This window comes from Aplidium turbinatum, chromosome 16, assembly GCF_918807975.1.
Source record: "Aplidium turbinatum chromosome 16, kaAplTurb1.1, whole genome shotgun sequence".
Taxonomy (NCBI): domain Eukaryota; kingdom Metazoa; phylum Chordata; class Ascidiacea; order Aplousobranchia; family Polyclinidae; genus Aplidium; species Aplidium turbinatum.
This window is the reverse complement of record NC_137487.1, coordinates 12,350,704-12,364,633: the sequence shown is the minus strand read 5'-3', so window position 1 is coordinate 12,364,633 and position 13,930 is coordinate 12,350,704.

The window sequence follows — 13,930 nt, the reverse complement described above, 5'->3', positions numbered from 1 at the left end:
CAGATGCAACATAACCAAGGAATTGGATGGAATAGAAAGCATAATTTGCAATGGAAGATGGAAAATGTCAAAAATGGAATGAGATGGAAGATTAGGATGGTGGGATGGAAGACAGTCTTCCATCATTCCAATTCCATCATTAACTTTCCAACACTGTGTTTTTTAACCGTGAAAAAATAGTAAAATAACTAGAGTAAAAGTTGCCGTTTGATGACGTTTTTTAAACTGAAATAATTCGATTTTCGAGTCTTATTAAACCAACGCGATGATTGTTCGAAAAGTCAACAACATTTACAAACAAGCATCCTCGTGAGTCTTGAGTAACATAGTTTCATTTCAGTCATTTACTGTAAATGCACTACATCGTTCTTGAATCATTTGTGTGAAAACAGGAACAATCAATCGAACAGTCTGAGAAACAATAACATCATGAAGCAGCAAGCAGAGCACTTTGAAAACAAAAACGCTACCTGTGGTCAATCAATCAAGTTTATTTCATTATGTAGCTTCAAGTAATGGTACGGTACATTTGACAAAAGTCCGAGAAAAAAATAGTAGGCTATATCAAATACATACTACATAGCCTAACTTTTTAGCTACATCGATGGCTGCTACTTGCTAGCCTACATCTCAGAAAGACACCAAAAAATACACACACTGGATGCATCACCGAGAATACAAAACACATACACACAGCCGCTTCTACGGTCCACCAACAGGCAAAAACATATTGGCGATATTGTTTGGAATTAAGAAGGCAGAATTTGTGCTACTTGATGGTAGGCTTACATTTAAAAAATTGATAATCTTATCTGTGGAGCGTATTTCTGTTTCTAAGCCTGTCATAGGTCTAAAATTAAAGTTGCAAAAATAGAAAGATAAATGCGTTGACATCGGCAAGAGAGTGGCATTTTCTCCCTCTTCAAATATTTCATAAAAGTTATACAGTTGGAACATAACTGAATGAAAAAACTATTTAAATTTACTCAACATTACTAAAAAACGTTTATTTTTAATCGGTCAAGTGAAGTATTTTTTCACAACCAAATGGTTTTTCGGGTTTGCCCTGCCCCTGACAGACATAGATACCCAATATTGCTAGCCTACAAGTTTGATGACACGGTCGCTCGATTAAAACGTCGATCCTATGAGTGACTGAAAAGATTCGCTTTTGTCAACCATGTGTTGCCAACGCAAAGAATGCATTGAACTAAAACCGATAAATTTTTAATTGATATCAACAATAGCGTGTAATTAGATTTCCATCGCTCTTACGCTAGAACCACAAGCTTGCCACTTGGGATTTGATGGAGCTTCAGACACGACACAAAATAATATATATGATTTTGCTTCCATTTGATGCCCAAGGGCAACATTGTAGGCTTGTGTCAGTTCTGCATCGTCTTGACATTGGCAGCCATCCATGTCCCAACCGGTATTCTGCCAAAGACGCAGTTGCTGTTTGGTAATAGCATAGTTTTTCTTATAGCTTTTGACCAATAAATTAATATATTGTTTAATGAATGAGCAAATTCGCAAATCTATGTTTTTGTCCACATAGAATAGACCTATAATGCGTAACCTATTCTATATGTATTCATTATTTGTTTCTAAAAACTTCTTTTCAAGATCAAGCATAGTTATGTTATGTAGTTAGTAGGCCACTAAGTAAAAATATTAAAGCCATGCAATTTAGATGTTCCATTCGAAGAAACATGAAATCATTTTAAAGATAGGGTATTTTTTTTAAATTAGTTCCACTACATTTTCTAATATATAATGAAGCGAAGGTTATTTCAACTTTGTTTAAAATACTTCTGCTGAAAATTAAAATTTACCAAATTTATGGCTGAATGTAAAAAAAATAGCTAGTCAATTTATATCGTTGTCGTCGTGTGAGCCTGGGGCCGAGGGTCTATCCTTTTACCACCTCAGATGCACCGATGTTCCAAGACTAAGCTGGAAGGCTACTAGAGAGCAGCCAGTCTTTTGTTTCATCATCAAAGACACGCAGACCTTCCACTCCGTTAGGTGGCTTAAAGATGGTGCAATCGTCAATGATGTGGTCTGCGGTCTGTTTCTCAGCACCATATTCAAAAGTAGAAAAAGAAGCCGTTCCCCATTGGTGCATGGTGAGCGGAAAAGCTCGACGCTCGTACGGAAACGGTTGATCAGGTTATTTTAGAAATGATCAAATTAGTCACATTTGGCCATACAATAACCAGTCTGGCAACGCTTTCACAACTAGATTTACTTCTCAAAAACTTTTTACCTTTCAGAAATGACCTTGAGGCTAGGCGCAGTGCAGGAATGTAGATTGTTTGCGTAAAACTATTTATCCGCTGCGTGTTTCAGGAAAACGCCTGTGAGTGGGAAAAACATGGGTGAAAGGTGAACCTGTTCGCTTTGGAGACAAGTTTTGCAACAAGAACAATAGAAAAAGTTATTGAAACCAATGAAGCATAACAGAATAACCACAAAGTGAAAAGGAAGCAACACATCAGTTTTGCAAAGGCTCAAAGCCACGGGGAAATTTGAAATGCTTTTGCCAAAAGCTTGGTTTGTTGATTTATTGGACACTGCAAGAATCAAGTTTGTTCAACAGAAGCCAACTGTGCCATTTAAACACAAACAAAAAGCTCGATCTAGAACTCAGAAAGTATTATTTTTTTATTTCTATGCTCAATTTTCGTGTTTCCGATTAATCTATTCAAATTTAAAAAATACTTTATCTAAGTGAAATTTAGTTCATAAACAGACATAACTAAGTAACAACACTACATTTAACATTATAAAAACAAAAAACAACAAGCGAACGTTTTCGGCTAGTCATATAGCCCTTTTCAAGCCTATAAGAAAAATACATTATTGAAAGAAATGCTAAAGAATCATATAGTATCACAGCAGAAATATGGTCAAATCTAAACATTTGAGAAACTGCCTCGCTCACACAAAATGATAACTGAAAATTACACAGCGCAACGGGTTAAGTATTTCAGAGGTAAAAATAATTGATTGTTCAGACAAGTACTCAGGCAGATTACGCAAGAAAGACAGAAGCACAAGAGATAGTGGCACAAAACAAAGTAATGCGAAAAGCACAAGACGTGATAATTTAATCAAAAAACTGTTAAAAGGTAAGAAGCTCCGCAAGCAAATAATTGCCTGTTGAGCCCTGGGTTTAAAGATTTGATGATCAATGCCTCATTTGTGTGAGCGAGGCAGTTTCTCAAATGTTTAGATTTGACCATATTTCTGCTGTGATACTATATGATTCTTTAGCATTTCTTTCAATAATGTATTTTTCTCATAGGCTTGAAAAGGGCTATATGACTAGCCGAAAACGTTTGCTTGTTGTTTTTTGTTTTTATAATGTTAAATGTAGTGTTGTTGCTTAGTTATGTCTGTTTATGGTTTCAAAGAGTTACCTCTCTACCCAAATTGTATTATAAATTTAGTTCAATCCCAAGTTCCAACATTTCGTTTATAGGGTATTCATCACTGATATAATTTTATATGGGGTAGGTTTGACTCATGGAAGTAAGTGGCTCTGCAACTGCAACAAACTGAGTTTTTATTGCATAAGAAAGCGAAACGGTGATAGCCAAACCAGGAGAAATGGTTTATCTAGGAAGTTGGTTAAGATTCCAACTAACAGTGACTTCCAGAGTGCATTAAAACGTTACCAGTTTATTTAGTTTCAACACCGGGTATTTCAATAAAACCTGTGTGGTGTTTTTTTTTAACAAGTAAATAGCAAAAAGCAAATATGCTTTATACTGTAATATTGTGCCTAGCTTCAAATATAAGTAACTTTGCATCACTTTTTTAATATTTTTGGTACGATAATTTAGCATTTCATTTACGTAAAAGAGCAAAAAAGCGTAAACAAACATTGTTGAGCGATTTGGTGATATCTTATCCACCAGTTGTTTAATATTTGTGACTCTGTCGTGAGAGTATTTACATGAACAGTCAACTACAATGAATAGCTGTCATTCTCAAGAGGTAAGCATTTCAAGTACAGTCTGGTAATAAATTTGGTTAAAATTTAACTTCAACTACAGGAAGGTATTTTAAACCAAGTCGCTTCTAAACTAGTTATTTGTTTCTACTAAATATTTACTGCAAACCATAGGTATGATGGTTCCACAATTAAAAGTGAGGAAGGGAAAGAAAATAAGACCTATACAAAGATAGATGGATTGCACAAGTGAAAATGGTACTGTTATTTTGCATTTTGCACATTTTGTTATTTTGCACAACAATCTAACCTCTTAGTGTAATGTATTAAGTTAAGAATCGATTTCGCTATAGTAATAGCATCTTCAGCTTATTTAAATAGATATGTGAAGATATGGAAACTCTAGATTGACAAGATAAGGATTCATAAAAGAGGCCATGAAAACAGAAAAGTTTGGGTAGAAGATGATAATGATGTGCTGCCAAACGATTACCTAATTTGATTTCTTGCGTCAGTACGCAAACTATATCTCTTCGCCAAGCTAGTTGCTTGGGCATATGATAAATAACGTGCACCAAGTCAGTGGCGTAGCCAGGAAAAAAATTTGGGGGGGGGGCCAAGTATTTAATGAATTGAAGAGAACGACAAAGTGTTTGATTTGAGCCATCGCCACCTGATGTGTAGTGGCGTATTCTGGTGGGTTGAGCAAGGGAAGCAATAAAGCTGGTGGATGGTTAGCGCGTGCCGAAGGCACGCGTATTCTAGGGGGGTCCGGAAGCATGCTCCCCCGGAAAATTTTTGCAAAATTACACTCAAATAATGGATTATAGCGCTTTCTGGAAACACTTTTAAGGTAATATTTGTATGAAATTTATTAGCAGATAAACAGCTATTAACTTATTAAAGGTAGCTCTTACACACGAACAGGCAAAAACTGCGGCTAAAATTAGAGAACACCAAAAACTCACCTACACAAAAACCCAACGAAGTAAGCCCTTCTGAAATTGCTTCAACAAATTAGTAAAAAGAAACGTAGATCGCGTAAATTTGCGCGATTTACGATTTGCAAAATTTATTGGTGTCTTTCTGTGTGTCTAAAACAAGTCCTTGGGGGTGTTAATAGCCAGATCTTTTGGAAAACGTTACATGTTTCTACAAATTTTATTATATTTTCAACAAAGGGCTCAACTTTGGAATCTAAACTTTGAAAATTTGGGGGGGGGGCCATGGCCCCTTTCGCCCCCCCCCTGGCTACGCCTATGCACCAAGTCTCTGTCAGTGCATCGTGAAACGTTTCCTTCTTTAATGTTTGTCTATGGTTAAACTTCAATAGATTTTTGCGATAAGCTCATCAATCAATTTGCTTTCAGCAAAGCACAAACAGGAAAAACCACAGAAACAAGAAACACAGAAAAGTTCTTTCTGTCGCTTACGTCATAACTTCAACCTGGAAAGTACGTTTGCTTTCACTTTTGCAATATAGAAAACAAAAAAATTCTCTGTAAAAATAACAAACTAGAGTCTGAGCGATGATTGGGCTGTAAAAGTTGAAAGTCAAGAAAATCGATATTGCAACTCAAGGGTGCAACTCAATCGAGGAAGAGGGCCAAACTTCCCTTTGAAAGAGCAATTTAACTTTGTTCACCCCAACTAGCCCAAAACTTTAGTTAACAGTAAATACACGGATTGTTTGAAACAAATTTTCTTTCAAAGAACCGAAGTAGAATTAACTTTTATTATTTGAACGGTCGTTCGAAATGAAACAAAACAAATTTTTATGCGATGAAACTTATGTTTAGGTTAAGACAACAGAATCTTAAACCAATACATCAAGATTAATTTGTTTTGCAAAGTTGTAAGTTGTAACAATGCTATGTATTTGGTTTTATTATATATTAACGTCCTTTAAGCTATATTGATTGAAAAATCCTTGAAAAACCCTCTGTATCGTCACTCATATTGAACTTTATGAAGCTTTTTTTATTGTGAAATTTTCCTGCCTTTCGTCTTTGCTTCTGTCTCGCAACTGCTTGGATGTCAAAGTGAAGCAAACGTTTTTTTTAAAGAATTTTACTAAGAAACTTCACCAAAGCAAAACAAAAAGAAGCCAGGATCAACGAATTTCGAGTCGAAACGAAATTTCGCCAATTTCGAAATATTTTTTGTTTGGAACAGCTCCAGTTTTTTATGTTGTTGCTCACACCTGGTGGTTGAAGATTTATTATTAGATAAAGTGGAGGAGAAGGCAATTTTTGTGTCCTCCTCCAGGTATGCTTTCAAGTGCCCTCCCAGAGTCGCAGCCGCACGCTTTTGAGCGGTGTCGAACCGGCGCCTTTTCGAGTGCCGTACTAGGGCTTTCATCACTTTGCTATGCAGCTTGAGTTAAGCAAATACCATATTGATTATGCAACCAGCGCACTGCACGCATAGTGATTGCAGTTACATAAAGAATGTTTGGATCTTTCCATTGACGTAATTGAGATAGAGCGTGTTTCAACATAAACTGCAGTACTTAGACAAAACAAATTACACGTCTCAAAAAGATAAATCTTGATTGGCAGGCTATCAACTTGACACAAGCAAAAGAAGATATTGTAGAAAGCAATGTACCATCAAGTAACATTTTGCAGCATCTAAAAAATACAAAATGGGGCACCTATACACACTCAACTTTGACTAGTAGCAAAAAGAAAAGTCAATAGAATAGGCTATTGTCTTAACATATTTTTTACTTTTTGAGCCGTTGTAAATTACTTTGATGAAACGCAATGTGAGTTAGGACACAAATGAATTGATTTGGAAACAACTTAGTGTTTTCCTGTCTTACCCAGTGGAATAGTTAAATTCGCAATTGATCGCCTTTTTATAATCCTTTGGGATGGGATTTTAGTTGCCGTTGAGTACACCAGTAAACCTTATCGATTTCAAGTCAAGGATATCTTCTACAGTCATTCGATCAATATAAAATGTTGTATTTCTTTCTGTAGTTGCTTTTTTATTTATGTGTTTTGTTTCGAGGTAATCCTTGATAAGTCACTTACACGCCGACGTCGTCACCATTTACACTACTACAGCATCTACGCTAACATCTTGCTTCGCCTTCGCAGGGTGTCTGGCAAGCACAAACCGAGGTGCAGTTTTTATTTTATTTATCGTATCAGGGTTTACGCCCGGTAGTTGCAATCTTCGGGTCCACCTTCAGTGGACGGGAAGTGGATGGGAAGGCAATCTTAGTGTCCACCTTCAGGCATGCCTTTAATTATCCTGCCAAAGATACAGTCGCATGCTCTTAAGCCTTAAGGGGTATCAAACCGGCGCCCTTTCCAGTGCCGTACCAGTGCTCTCACCACTCAGATTGCGCAGTGCTACACTGGCTTTGGTTCAGTTGACCGCAGCACCGTTGGCAGAGGGGTCCAGAAAGTACGTTTGGACTCCGGATGATATTACAGGCACGCAACCTTCCCAAGAGGCCCGTAAACGGTGGACGTGAAGAAACCACCTCGTGTTCTTTGGACACATTGCGTATTTCGTAGACGTGTCTTGATTAAAGCCCGAGGATCTCATTGGTACCGGGCTCAAAGTATCCTCTCAACGGTCCTGATAGCGTATCAGTCTAGTGTAGCAGTGCCCACGACCACCTCATTGACATCCAACTTGCTGAGCTTTGCCGAATGTGTGCCATGATACTGTTGGCTCGCCCCTTCCATTCTAGTAAGCTATGCGCAAGTAGCCCCTTCATCGGCCTACAAATGCGGCGAGGAGGAACAAACTGCTAACCATGTCACTCTTGATTTTCATTTGTAAATCACCAAACGCAATGCATTGCATAGCATCACTGAACGTAATTACACTGACCTGATGGCATTCCATTACCTGCCCTGAAATTTGAACAATCTGCATCGTACAACAAACGATGTCGTTTGTATTTGGAAGCCTCATCATGAACTGATTTTGTGTTGTTTTTTTTTTTACTGATTCAGGTAAGTTTTGGTTCAGTTCCTGTTTTATTTATCTTAAAAATGGTGCTAATCACATTGTTTCGGAATAATTGAAAACAACTTGGCGTAATAATGCGATTGTATCTTGAGCATTGAAAAGTAGTGAGCAAAAACGTTTAAAAAGAAAGAGTGTTCCCTGCTCAGCCTTTCTGCTGATAACCAAAAAAACGCCTTCTTTCTGCAACTCTATCATTATTATCATTCACTATTTTACGAGCAAACTAAAGGTTTGATTCCGACAACAAGGCTTGTACCGTACGTCAGCATTTTCAGACTTTGTCAGACGAGTGACACGCCGAAGCTTTAGTTTAGGACGGTCAATCAATATTGGTCTTGCTGATAAAATCTTTTCATTTGGCTTTTCAACTCAGCTTAACTTGCAAAGTGTAAACCCAAAAGCGTTGGATTAACTTCGTTCGCTCTTTGCTTTTTTGGCTTGAGAGTCAGTAGCGTTGGCAGGGGGGTTCAACTTCAAGGTACTTTTGGACACGGGCACGAGATTAATTTAAGGGCCAGTAGCCTTTCTAAAGTATTCTCTCAACGGCCCTGTTGATAGTTGTTGATATTACTACACATTACACAATTCATATCGCCACATCGTACCACAGTTAAACCGATGATTTTACGAAACAGCAAATCAATTTGAAAAGAAGGTTTAAATGTACTGGGTGTAGCTAGAGTGCTAGACGTTTCTCAAAATTGCTGCGATTACTTTTTCTGGCGATATGAAATCATAAAGTTGTTATAAAAGACAATTTTTTTGTTAGTATCCTGCCAGGCAATCATATTCACATAAGCTACTGTAAAAAAATGCAAAGGTACAGGCCAAACAGATTTTAAGTGGCTGATTGGAATTGCGTTTTCATACATGACAGCTCCTTGGCTGCATGGAAGCTGTCAACTGACCTGGAGGATAGGATATTTTTCAGGCTTTTGAAGTTGTATTGTTGTAAATTTTCAAAAGCAAAAAGCAAACGAAAACGGAAAAATGTTTTTAGTGCAAGAATATGTCGATAAAATTTATCTGTGGTATAAAATCAAGTTCATTCAAGCATGGCCATACTATGATTCAACGTAAGGTGACTGAGTTAAAATAGAAAAATATGCTATCTAAATTTATGAAACCATTAAATTGATTAGGACTGTTAAACAAAAAACCATGCAATAGCCTAATTTGTTTCAAAACATAAGCACATAATTTGATTTCGTTTCGAATTCGGCAGAGTAAGCTCAATATTTCAGTCAAAATTGCCTTTTCTCTCAAAAAACAAATCTACGACCAATGCATCCTTCTCACTGTTAGGTTATACATAAGGCGGGGAAACTTGAATGGGTTAAACGTTGGTTAAACATGGCGAGACAAAAAACTTCTGAATGGATTTAAAATCAAACAAATTACGGGATATGGAATGGTTGTGGGCATGTCATATAGCAAGACATCAGAACAACAGATGGACTAACAAATTAACACCTTGGGCACCCTAGGAAAACAAACGCAAACGAGGCAAGTCAAAAATGAGATGGAGAGGCGAGATTGACAAAGAATGTGGAACAACAAACTGGTAGCCTACATACAAACACACAATTGACTGGATTGGCAAGAAAAGGGGAAGGCGTTCCCTCAGCAGTGGGCTACCACAGGCTGAAAATGGTGATTTAAAAGCGATTATTTCAATTTTCTACATGGGATAGTTGGCCTACTGCAGTGGGTGTAGTAACGTTCAAGATATTCAATCACAGTAAACAGTCAATCGCTCACAGCCCATTTATCGTCGGTTTCAAATACCACTAATCAAGCATTTTTATTTTTTGCTTTGAATTCAGATTATCTCACTAAAAACTGCTGCTTGAGCCCAAATCCAAACAGACAAAGACTTGTGACAACAATCACCGATTTGCAAACAACCGTTTGATTCGTCAAAGGGTCGGGAAAGTTTTCTTGCAGTAATTTATATCAATTCCGTCTCGACATCTGTTTCTTCGAAAATAATGTGCCCGATCTGCTGCCTTAGCTCAATGACGATTTTGTGTGGGCTACAGATGGCATAAAAGCGTTCTGAAAATTTCCCAACGTGCAAGTTGAGTGAGATAAATATGACTGTTCCTTTTTGCAGTAAAGTCAAAAGCAAACAAACAGTCATCAGAAAAAAATTCTTCAAACAAAGCATGTAGCTAGCTGGTTTATGGAAACTACGATCAAAATCATAAACTGGTTAATAATTGTTTTTAGTTATTCGATGAGCTCGTGAATATTTACATGATGTGACGTAATGTAATTACATGACGTAATCCAAAGGAATTTTTTATTCCTGGATCATCTTATCAAAGATCTAGATTACAATCGCTGAAACATATAAAAGCAAATAAAAAGCAATTCAACAGCTTTGAGGTGATTTTAAAAGGGGAGGTGTGCACCAAAACAAATTTCAATTGTGCTTTGTTTTTCAGCCCGAAAATTCTGTTTTTCCCAATTATCTGGGTTACCTGGCCAAAGGCCCTTTTTATCGACTTGTAACTGTCTAAACTCAAAAACTATTAATTAATCTCAAGAACTGAATCATATTTTTAATTGAATAGCGTAACAAATTATTTGATCAACGATGAAAACAAACTGTCATAACTGTGAAAAAAGCTAAAAATACCACGGTTGAAAGCAAGTTTATTCAATTTCAACTCTAGTATTTAATTCAACTAGTTCTTCTATAACAGGGGTTTCCAACCTTTTTTACACCATTGGCCCCCTTTGAAAATTTTGAAAAATCATGGCTATTTTTGAAAAATCAGTCCTATTTTTTTCAACCTTTTGAAAAAATTAAGAAACATCATTTTAATTAAAGATTTGGGCAAAATGTACTAGTATTTTAATTAAATTTTAATTTATTTATTTTGTTATATTGTGTTGGAGTTGACTTAGTGATGATAAATTAAAAAAATAATTATTTTTCAAATTTTTCTATGGCCCCCCTTGAAAAAGGCTCATGGCTCACTAGGGGCCATGGCCCCCAGGTTAGGAACCCCTGTTCTATAATAGGCTATGCCTAACCATGGCCTGACCCATCTTAGTATGATGATTATGTTCCCGTTTCACCTGTTTCCATCACTTTACCAAGAAGTTTGAGAGATTGGCCGTTTTCGTTTGTGCCAATTCTGTGACCAAAATCTTTTCATAGCTTGTCACCCCAGTACCGGAGCCACATAAGAACATTGTTGGCAATGTTTCTTAAATCGTTGTTACGAGGTCACAGTTAATACATTTATTACTTTTCAACTCAATTTGACTTTTGTAGATAGCTGTAGCCAATCCATGGTTAGAGGGTTGCAGCATATGGTTGCAGGCGCAGCTACACACCAGCTTAATTTTTTTTACCTCTTGCTAATTTGATTCTTACGGTAAATTTTCCTTTTTCAACTAAATTGGTAAATTTGGGTTTAGAACAACACAACGGGCCTGAAACAGTCAACGCAATAAAAATTTTGAGTTGCAAAATTTGATATGAACTTTTGTAAACCGAGTGATCACAATCTGCTGTGAGCCTATTGTATTGCGTTCAACGAAGTGAGTGCTGATATCCGGCCAACAATTGTCCGTTCTGCGAGTCATTTAACTCTTTGTGAAAAAACAACAGTTGGCTACAGCCCTTTAGCTTGGTGTGAGATCTTCAACATTTTTTTCCTTTTTTCGCATGAGCAACTGATCAAACAGGTTTCTGTTCTCACTGGTATTATTCTTTTGGTTTTGTGTTTTGATGTCCATATCAAAGTTCCGATACTACCAGTGGACTACATTGCTAACGACAAAAGTGGGACTGTACGAAGCGATTTTTATCTCGACAAACCACCAAGCATGAATGTAGTTGGCAATGCATTAAATGTTTGAGAATATTTTTACATCAAACACTCCTGAGCCTGAATAATTAGAAAAGCTTTGACTATGTGTGCTTTTTTGTTTTGAGTTGATGACGAAAAAGAAAGTGCTTTAGAAATACGTAATATGGAGTTATTTTGTTTTGAAAGGACCGTAACGAAAATGACAGGGTTTTGTGCAACAGTGTATTTTCTATTTTTTTTTTTTTATTTACTTACAAGTTGATTGAGTGATAACAGAATATTCTTAATATGTGATGTAATAACTTATATTGATTAATTATTCGTCTTTGTAGATTGGATAGCTGACAGAAAGCCAATCATTCTTTCCCATCAATTAATCAAAACGACTGTGCGTTTGGTTTCCACGTAGCCTACGCACAATGGTTGATGTTCAGAAAGCTAATTAATTAAGGATATTCATGCCTAAAGACTAACTTGGTACAAGAATTATATAGTGAGACGGGCAGTTTGAGAGTATTTTTGGTTGCGTTCCAATCCTCAATCCAGAAACAAATAATTTACGCGCCACTACTCTCCTCGACACTGGTTTTTAATCTTTGGTAAAGAACTGCAAGAACACGTTAATTATTTATAGTAGAAGCGGCAGACCATACCGCTTTTTTTTAGATTACCGCCGAGTGCTACAACGCTTAAACGTACAGCAGCTTGAATTGCGACACAGCGTGAAGCACAAGCATTCAAGCAAACGGCTTGTCCCACTGTACAGTGTACAGTTTGTACACTCACTTGTAGGCTACAGTACATGGCGTCTCAACTCACTGTGTTCACTCAATGTCGGAAAACGAAAACCTTGGCTCTTATTCATGCTTTTTAATAGTGTTCAACTGTTCATGCTTCTATACCATTGTAACCTGTTTTTTTTTTTACATTTTATTAGTGGATTTTAATTAAGTGTCTTTCACTCACCGACTTTCCAAATAGCCTTGCGGTTGACACAGCAGACAATAATCATAGCACAGGTCGGCAAAAACACTTTGACATATAGTTATTTGGTCTAAGGCTGTTCGAAACAAACTATTTCAAAATTTTGAAATATTTTTTTTTATGGTATATTGTTTTTTTCATGGTATATTGTTTTGTCTTTGTTTTCCCGTTAAAGGAAAACAAATTTGCGTCCATCCCACCAAACGAAAAATCGTTTAGAACAACCTAATTTGGTGTACATAAAGTATGTTTTAATGCATCCTGCCATTGTTCACGCAGTTGATTGTTGCGGTGCCGGTTACAATGTAGGCTACACACACGTTACTGTGTAAGAACAGTTGGACGCTGTTGTGTTTTTGTTAGATTCTCTTTAGAATTTGTATTATTTGTTCTGCAGCTGATTGAGCAGTCCTTCAAGAATACGAGCGCGTTTGACGTCACAATAGTTTTCAGCTCTTGAAACGACAATTCTTCGAGCGTGTGTAATAAAAGCTCTGGGATGAAACGATCTAAAATTACTGTGTTCGGTCGAGAAAATGATTATAATTTGTAATCTTCTCGACGCAAACGAACTGGCGGCCAAAGGCTACAGGGCAGAAAATCGCCAGCAGAATCAATAGGGCATAATCTCATAAAAGATTCTGAAGATTACAAAGAGAATCAAACAGAGCAATGGGAAAGAGAAAGAAAGAAATGAAACGAGAATTCCGCGATCGATTTTAGCTCTGTCTTGCTCTGGCATGGCTAGCTGGCACAGCGAATGTGGCTTTTCGGAAGGCTTGCGGATGTGTCTTGTTTTGGGCACAGGTCATTTGCTTTTATTTTTAATAAAAGAATATGTTGCAGAAAGTAAAAAATTCTCAGTTTTAATTCGATTTCAAACAGGGGATTTTAAGCTACTCTTTTAGTAACTCTTGAAAGTCTAGTTGAGTTTGCCTACCGTGCAAAGGTTTCTTTCAGCTGCAATGTTAAACAGACCTCACAGAAAAGATTGACAATTTCATTTTCTTGAAATAATTGTAAAGTTGAGTGTTTTGTAGGCAGTTAGCTTGAATTTGTTGATAACTGTGAGCCATACAGAACAGATTTGTTTTTTGAATTTCTATTCAAACGTACGCAAAAAACTGTTGCAAAGGAACAAGAGGCTTCACTTGTT